Below are 9,083 nucleotides of genomic sequence, written 5' to 3'. Positions count from 1 at the left end.
CACCCAAGGTGATGGTGTTAGGAGAGGGGACTTTGGGGAGGTGCTTGTGTCATGAGGGTGTAGCCTGCCCACAAAGGATTAGTGTGTCCATAAAAGAGAATCTAGAAATATCCCTCACCTATTCCATCAGCTAAGGTTACAGCAAGGAGATGGCCACTATGAAATAGCCGCGAGCCTTCAGACAGACGTGGAATCTGCTGCTACCTTGATCTTGGACTTCCCAGTCTCCAAAACTACCAGCAATATATGTGTGTTGTTTAACCCATCCAATCTGAGCTAAGATAAATCTTGTCTCTTATGTTTAAAAAAAACACAAATAGTAAAAAACCACATTGTGACCAATAACATGTCATCCCTCCTCTATGAAGCCAAGAACTTAATTAGGTTTGGACGGCTGAACAGACTTTTATTAAAAACAAACACCAGTGTTTGATTCCTCTTCCTGCTGATTTTCTGCTAGAACAAAAGAAAAGCCCCAGGTCTCTGTTGCCACTGAACAGAAAGAGGCCAAATCCCAAATTAGGAAGCCTCTGGGTCTGTTTCAACTGCAAATGTGTGGAATTACATCAAAGCTCTATTGTTCAACCCAAAGGATGAACGCTGCAAGGCTGCAAATACATCTCAGTCCATCAATCGAGGGGCACAAAAAATATGATTTTGCTTCTTTTTAAAAGTGTACATTTCTGTTTTAAATCCAATTTTTCCAGTTGTCATGGGTTCAGCTGTGTCACCCCACTTTCACATGTTTGAAGCCCTAACCCCCAGGAGCTCAGAATGTGACTGCATTTGGAGACAGGGCCTTTAACGAGGTGATTAATGTAAAATGGAGTCATTAGGGTGGGTTCTAATCCAATATGATAAGAAGATATTAGGACACAGACAATATAGTCCACAAGACACTCATCTGATAGCCCAGCGAGAGGATGGCCATGGAATAGACAAGGAGAGCAACCTCAGAAGAAATCAATCCTACTCACACCTCATCTTAGAATTCTGGCCTCCAGAACTATGAGAAAATAAATGTCTAAGCCTCCCAGTCTCTGGTCTTTGTTATGGGAGCCAGAGCAAACAAAGACAGCTGTGTTTCAGAAATGGTCTCTTTCAGTTTGAGGATTCCCCCTTCCTACCCTAAAGCTTGGCTTCAGTTTTGGGGAGCTTGTGTCAGGGCAGGGGGTTCATGACATTTCCCCACTGTGCCTTTAAAGACACTACACAGTTGTTCCCAAGGCTGACTACATAATTTGCAGACACAGTGCATCATGAAAATATTGGCCCTTTCATTCAAAAGCATAAACAAAGCTTCGTTAAAGGTCCAGTTCAGTTCAGTCACTCAGTCGTGTCCAACTCTTTGAGACCCCATGGACTGCAGCATGCCAGGCCTTCCAGCCCATCACCAACTCCCAGAGTCTGCTCAAACACATGTCCATCGAGTTGGTGATGCCATCCAGCCATCTCATCCTGTCATCCCCTTCTCCTCCTGCCTTCAGTCTTTCCCAGCATCAGGGTCTTTTCCAGTGAGTCAGTTATTTGCATCAAGTGGACAAAGTATTGGAGCTTCCGTTTCAGTATCAGTCCTTTCAATGAATATTCAGGACTGATTTCCTTTAGGATGTAATGGTTTGATATCCTTGCAGTCCAAGGGACTCTCAAGAGTCTTCTCCAACACCACAGTTCAAAAGCATCAATTCTTTGGTGCTCAGCTTTCCTTATGGTCCAACATTCACATCATGACTACTGGAAAAACCATAGCTTTGACTAGACAGACCTTTGTTGACAAAGTAATGTCTCTTCTTTTTAATATGCTCTCTAGGTTGGTCATAACTTTTCTTCCAAGGAGCAAGCATCTTTTAATTTCATGGCTGCAGTCACCATCCGAAGTGATTTTGGTTAAAGGTACTACTACTAAAATATAAAGCTTCAGTCCTTCATGGAATCTCCTTGACTTGTTGTGAATGGTGTTTCTTGCTATTTAATGTCATTTTAAATAAATAAAAATTTAATTATTAGCATGAGTTTTACTATTTTTCTTTATATTGGGTAATACCAGTTTTAAATAATTTGCATGTGGATTTATGGTTCCTATCTCATACCTAGTAGGTGCACAAGTATCTTTTTCTCAGAACTGTGGAAATTCTGGACAAGACTAGCTCCGTTGTTTTCATTTGATACAGCCATCTGCTACCAACCCGCCTACCTTCAGCTTGCTGATGAATAAGGAACAGCTGAATGGTCAGAAACAGGGGGTTGCTTTTCTTTTCTTTTCCTACCATGTCCCTGTTTTCAGCTTTAGTGGTTGGTTACCATAGTGGCTACCCACTCCAGTATTTTTGGGGCTTCCCTGCTGGCTCAAACGGTAAAGAATATGCTTGCAACATGGGCATCACAGGTTCAAACCCTGGGTCAGAAAGATTCCCTGGAGAACGGAACGGATACCCATTTCAGTACTCTTGGCTGGGGAACTCCATGGACAGAGGAGCCTAGCAGGCTTGTCCATGGGGTCTCAAAGAGTCTAACATGACTGTGCAGCTAACACAAACACCAGAGGAATATCACTAGTGAGAAGTGTGCTTGGTTGTTCGAAGAAGGCCTTTGTCTCCTTTCTGTGTGTAAAGTTCTGGTTTGCAGGGTAAGGGTAGGGAAAGCATGGGTGTTCACAGATATGACTCACTTTGAGTTTCACTGAGCATCGCATGTCCACTTCAATGCTGTGCTCACGGGCAGGGTGACCACTCTGTGCTAATGAGGTAATCGCTGACAAGAACAAGGGCAGTGGCTCACGTATGTGCTCTGCTGTCCCATCCACTTCACTCACAAAACACAAGTTCAAAAATAAAATTACTAAGAACTTCAAGGGACAGCAGAGCACTGAGTCTAGTGTGGGCCCCTTCCAAGGGTGGGCCTTCCAAGGGTGGGGCCTTCTGGGGATAGGGTCTTTGGGAGGCAGGGCCATGTACAGTTGCAAGTATTGTCCACTGTGAATTCTAGGCTGCCTCCTCTCTGCTGCCCCTCCCCAAGGACCTTCAGGCTTTGGAGACTAGAGTCAGAACTAAAGAAATATGTTTTACTGCTTTACTGATTTGGTGGGTTGGTATTTTTCTAATGTTTTCCTAACGCTTTACTGCTATGGTGGTGTTTTTCCAACACATTGACTCTCTTCACCCAGCGTTTTCAGCGCCCTCCCAACCCCAGGCTTTCTCCTATAATGTGGTGTAAGGCTGGCTTTCTATTGGGTTGAACTGTTTGGTGAATCACCGCAAAAATCTGCCCCTCTTCCATTGCTCAAGAGGGTAGCGCTGCATCTCAAGGTAAACATAACTATATATATAGAACATATTTACATGTTCATTTACATATACACACAGAACTATGGTGTGTGCACGCTCAGTTGTGTCTGACTCTTTGTGACCCCATGGACTGTAACTCACCAGGCTCCCCTGTCCTTGGGATTTTCCAGGCAAGAATACTGAAATAGGTTGCCATTTCCTCCTCCAGGGGATCTTCCCGACCCAGGGATGGAACCCATGCCTCTTGTGTCTCCTGCATTAGCAGACAGATTCTTTACCACTTATGCCACCTGGGAAGCCCCATACATATTTCAGCATTTACATATATAAATACAAAATACAAATATTATTTAAAATATGTGTGTGTTCTGTCATGTCTGACTATTTGTGACCCTATGGACTGTAACCTGCCAGGCTCCTCTTTTGAAGGGATTTTCCAGGCAAGAATACTGAAATGGGTTGCCATTTCCTCCTCCAGATGATCTTCCCAGCCCAGGGATTGAACCAACATCTCCTGCATCTCCTGAATTGTAGACAGATTCTTTATCGCTTGAGTCATCAGCAAGCTCCATTTAAAATATGATTTTTCCCTCTATTTTGATAAGATGGAATGCACTGCATTCCAGAGATCTTTCTCAACTCCATGGTAACAATTTGACATTGTCTTAATTAGTCCTTATACATCCCCACCTTTCAGATGTTACAGTCAAGGTTCAGTGAAGTCCAATCACTTGCCTAACATGACACACTCAGTGTATGGCCTCTTGCCTCAGTCTAGACGTGCAGATGGGTGCTTGGGGTGAGTCTCTGGCCAGGGAGACAAAGCCAGAAGATGAAGGGAGGGGAAGTCTTGACTGGTGTTTTTTCTTGGGCCAAACTTAGGGTCCTTAGAAAGAGTCCTGTTGGTCCTGGCTGGTCAGGAGTCTAAAAGCAGAGATCTCAGCCATGCAGGGTGCAGGCATTCCTGGGGAAAGCTCAAGTTGGTAGGGAGCACTGGGTTTTCCTCCCTGCCAGTGTCTCAGTTGCCCTCCCACCTGATACTGTAACTTGTCACATGTTTGCCCACTTGTCACTCTTACAACAGTATGTTCAGGAAAGGGCCTGAGAAATACATTCAAGCTGCAGAAACACAGCATATGGGCTACCGTGTTGATCCATCTTGAGAGCTTTTATTGTGAGTGGCCAAGTGATCTTCGGGCAAATTAATATATTTAAAGAAGCAGCAAAATGACTCCAAGAATACCACACAGGCTAGTGATCATTTACTGGTCCAGAAATGCTTCTGGGAGTGCTTCTATTAAAAACTCATTTATTTATTTGGCTGTGTAGGGTCTTAGTTGAGGCATGTGGGATCTAGTTTACCAATGAGGGCTTGAACCAGGGCCCCCTGCATTGGGATCATGGGGTCTTAGTCACTGGACCACTAAGGTAGCCCTTCTAGTAGTCCTTCTTAACATTCCCCACCTTGCATCACTCCTCTTGTTGACAGTAAACACTATTCAAATTTTCTGAAAGAAATATGGATGACACAGTACACTGTGTGTGACCCTAAAGCTTAATTCATTTCTGAACAATGATACTGATGGTATGGAGGATGGATAGTTTCCTGGGCAGAGAGAGGAGCTGAGCAGAACATATGAGGCAGCCCTGGATATAAATAATTGAAGCCAGCAGTCACCGCTCATGCACAGCCACTGTGGTTTAGATACTTATCCCTAAATGGAAGTGGGGTTCAAGAAGGGGACAGTCAAAAAACTTAGTTTGGCCTGGAATTGGATGGTCTGAGTTCTAATTCTGATTCCATCATAGATAGACTACTTGTATGGCTGTGGAATGTGGTCTACTTGAGAAGCGAATGGCAAACCACTTCAGTATTTTTGCCTTGAGAACCCCATGAACAGGATGAAAAGGCAAAATGAAAGGATAATGAAAGAGGAACTCCCCAGGTCAGTAGGTGCCCAAAACGCTACTGGAGATCAGTGGAGAAATAACTCCAAAAAGAAGGAAGGGATGGAGCCAAAGCAAAAACAATACCCAGTTGTGGATGTGACTGGTGACAGAAGCAAGATCCAATTCTGTAAAGAGCAATATTGCATAGGAACCTGGAATGCCAGGTCAATGAATCAAGGCAAATTGGAAGTAGTCAAACAAGAGATGGCAAGACTGAACGGTGACATTCTGGGAATCAGTGAACTAAAATAGACTGGAATCGGTGAGTTTAACTCAGATGACCATTATATCTACTACTGCAGGCAGGAATCCCTCAGAAGAAATGGAGTAGCCATCATGCTCAACAAAAGAGTCTGAAATACAGTACTTGGATGAAATCTCAAAAACAACCGAATGATTTCTGTTCATTTCCAAGGCAAACTATTCAATATCACAGCAATCCAAGTCTATGCCACAACCAGTAACACTGAACAAGCTGAAGTTGAATGGTTCTATGAAGACCTACAAGATCTTTTATAACTAACACCCCCCAAAAGATGTTCTTTTCATTATAGGGGACTGGAATGCAAAAGTAGGAAGTCAAGAAACACCTGGGGTAACAGGCAAACTTGGCCTTGGAATGTGGAAAGAAGCAGGGCAAAGACTAATAGAGTTTTGCCAAGAAAATGCACTGGTCATAGCAAACACCCTCTTCCAACAACACAAGAGAAGACTCTACACATGGACATCACCAGATGGTCAACACTGAAATCAGATTGATTATATTCTTTGCAGCCAAAGACTGAGAAGCTCTATAGAGTCAACAAAAACAAGACCAGGAGCTGACTGCAGCTCAGATCATGAACTCCTTATTGCCAAATTCTGACTTAAATTGAAGAAAGTAGGGAAAACCGCTAGACCATTCAGGTATAACCTAAATCAAATCCCTTATGATTACACAGTAGAAGTGAGAAATAGATTTAAGGGCCTAGATCTGATAGAGTGCCTGATGAACTATGGAATGACGTTTGTGACATTGTACAGGAGACGGATCAAGACCACCCCCATGGAAAAGAAATGCAAAAAAGCAAAATGGCTGTCTGAGGAGGGCTTACAAATAGCTGTGAAAAGAAGAGAGGCGAAAAACAAAGGAGAAAAGGAAAGATATAAGCATCTGGATGCAGAGTTCCAAAGAATAGCAAGAAGAGATAAGAAAGCCTTCTTCAGCAATCAATGCAAAGAAACAGAGGAAAACAACAGAATGGGAAAGACTAGAGATCTCTTCAAGAGAATCAGAGATGCCAAGGGAACATTTCATGCAAAGATGGGCTCCACAAAGGACAGAAATGGTATGGACCTAACAGAAGCAGAAGATATTAAGAAGAGGTGGCAAGAATACACAGAAGAACTGTACAAAAAAGATCTTCAGGACCCAGATAATCAGGATGGTGTGATCACTAATCTAGAGCCAGACATCCTGGAATGTGAAGTCAGGTCGGCCTTAGAAAGCATCACTATGAACAAAGCTAGTGGAGGTGATGGAATTCCAGTTGAGCTATTTCCAATCCTGGAAGATGATGCTGTGAAAGTACTGCACTCAATATGCCAGCAAATTTGGAAAACTCAGCAATGGCCAGAGGACTGGAAAAGGTCAGTTTTCATTCCAATCCCAAAGAAAGGCAATGCCAAAGAATGCTCAAACTACCGCACAATTGCACTCATCTCCCATGCTAGTAAAGTAATGCTCAAAATTCTCCAAGCCAGACTTCAGCAGTACGTGAACCGTGAACTTCCTGATGTTCAAGGTGGTTTTCGAAAAGGCAGAGGAACCAGAGATCAAATTGCCAACATCCGCTGGATCATTAAAAAAGCAAGAGAGTTCCAGAAAAACATCTATTTCTGCTTTATTGACTATGCCAAAGCCTTTGACTGTGTGGATCACAATAAACTGTGGAAAATTCTGAAAGAGATGGGAATACCAGACCACCTGATCTGCCTCTTGAGAAACCTGTATGCAGGTCAGGAAGCAACAGTTAGAACTGGACATAGAATAACAGACTGGTTCCAAATAGGAAAAGGAGTACATCAAGGCTGTCTATTGTCACCCTGCTTATTTATCTTATATGCAGAGTACATCATGAAGACCGCGGAGCTGGAAGAAGCACAAGCTGGAATCAAGATTGCCAGGAGAAATCTCAATAACCTCAGATATGCAGATGACACCACCCTTAAGGCAGAAAGTGAAGAGGAACTAAAAAAAGCCTCTTGATGAAAGTGGAAGTGGAGAGTGAAAAAGTTGGCTTAAAGCTCAACATTCAGAAAACGAAGGTCATTTCATGGGAAATAGATGGGGAAACAGTGGAAACAGTGTCAGACTTTATTCTTTTGGGGGCTCCAAAATCACTGCAGATGATGACTGCAGCCATGAAACTAAAAGTCGCTTACTCCCGGGATCGAAAGTTGTGACCAACCTAGATAGTATATCAAAAGCAGAGACATTACATTGCCGACTATGGTCTGTCTAGTCAAGGCTATGGTTTTTCCAGTAGTCATGTATGGATGTGAGAGTTGGACTGTGAAGAAGGCTGAGCACTGGAGAATTGATGCTTTTGAACTGTGGTGTTGGAGAGGACTCTTGAGAGTCCCTTGGACTGTAAGGAGATCCAACCAGTCCATTCTGAAGGAGCTCAGCCCTGGCATTTCTTTGGAAGGAATGATGCTGAGCTGAAACTCCAGTACTTTGGCCACCTCATGCGAAGAGTTGACTCATTGGAAAAGACTCTGATGCTGTGTGGGATTGGGGGCAGGAGGAGAAGGGGACGACCGAGGATGAGATGGCTGGATGGCATCACGGACTCAATGGACGTGAGTCTGAGTGAACTCCAGGAGTTGGTGATGGTCAGGGAGGCCTGGCATGCTGCGATTCATGGGGTCGCAAAGAGTCGGACACGACTGAGTGACTGAACTGAACTGATGGCTGTGGAAAATCATCTCTTAGCATCAGCTGTGTCTTCCATAGTTATAATATTTTTACTCGAAATTTTAAGAACTATTATCTTGGAAACTTTCAAATATACAATATAGTATTATTAACTATTGTCACCATGCTGTACGTCACATCTCCAGAACTTATTTACTTTATAAATGGAAGTTTGCGCCCTTTGACCGCCTTCCATCTTTACCTGTTTCAACCACTGCCAACTCCGTGCCTCTGTTCTCTGCATCTATAAATTCAAGTGCTACTGCTTTTATTTTTTGCTTTTTTTGTTTGTTGCTTGTTTTTTAGGGTTCCACATATAAGTGAGGTCATACAGCATTTGTCTTTCTCAGTATGACTTACTTCAGTTAGGACTGTGCCTTCGGGATCCATTCATGTTGTTGCAAATGGGAAGATTTCCTTCTTTTTAAGGTTGAATAATATTCCATTGTATATATTCAATATGTCTTTTCTGATATAGCAAAAATTATTTTGTGATTCAAAGAAACACTCTGTACTGATATTTTGTAAGAAAAATAGAAATATTGTGCTACTTTAAATATTTCTGAACACCTAAAGAATGTCTTCTTTTGTGCTAATAAACTGGAATGTACATATAAATGTACATTAAATGTAGACTAAAGGGTAAACTATTGTTTTTTAATACAAAATGAAATTAGTGATCTCACAGGGTTTGTCCTGAGGATTACATAAGATCCTCAGGCAAACCCCTTAGCACAGTTCCTGGCTTACAGAAGGCACACATCAGAGTTGATTATCATTTTTATGGACCTCCATTTGCTTTAGCCTTCTAAAAGAACCAAATGTTATCTCTGAAAAAAAATCAACGGCTTTGGATGCTTTGGGAAAGTGATATCTGTGTTGACCTAATT

Source organism: Ovis canadensis, chromosome 25, assembly GCF_042477335.2.
Source record: "Ovis canadensis isolate MfBH-ARS-UI-01 breed Bighorn chromosome 25, ARS-UI_OviCan_v2, whole genome shotgun sequence".
Classification (NCBI taxonomy): Eukaryota; Metazoa; Chordata; class Mammalia; order Artiodactyla; family Bovidae; genus Ovis; species Ovis canadensis.
The sequence above is the reverse complement of the archived record's forward strand: the minus strand, read 5'-3'. Positions refer to the sequence as shown.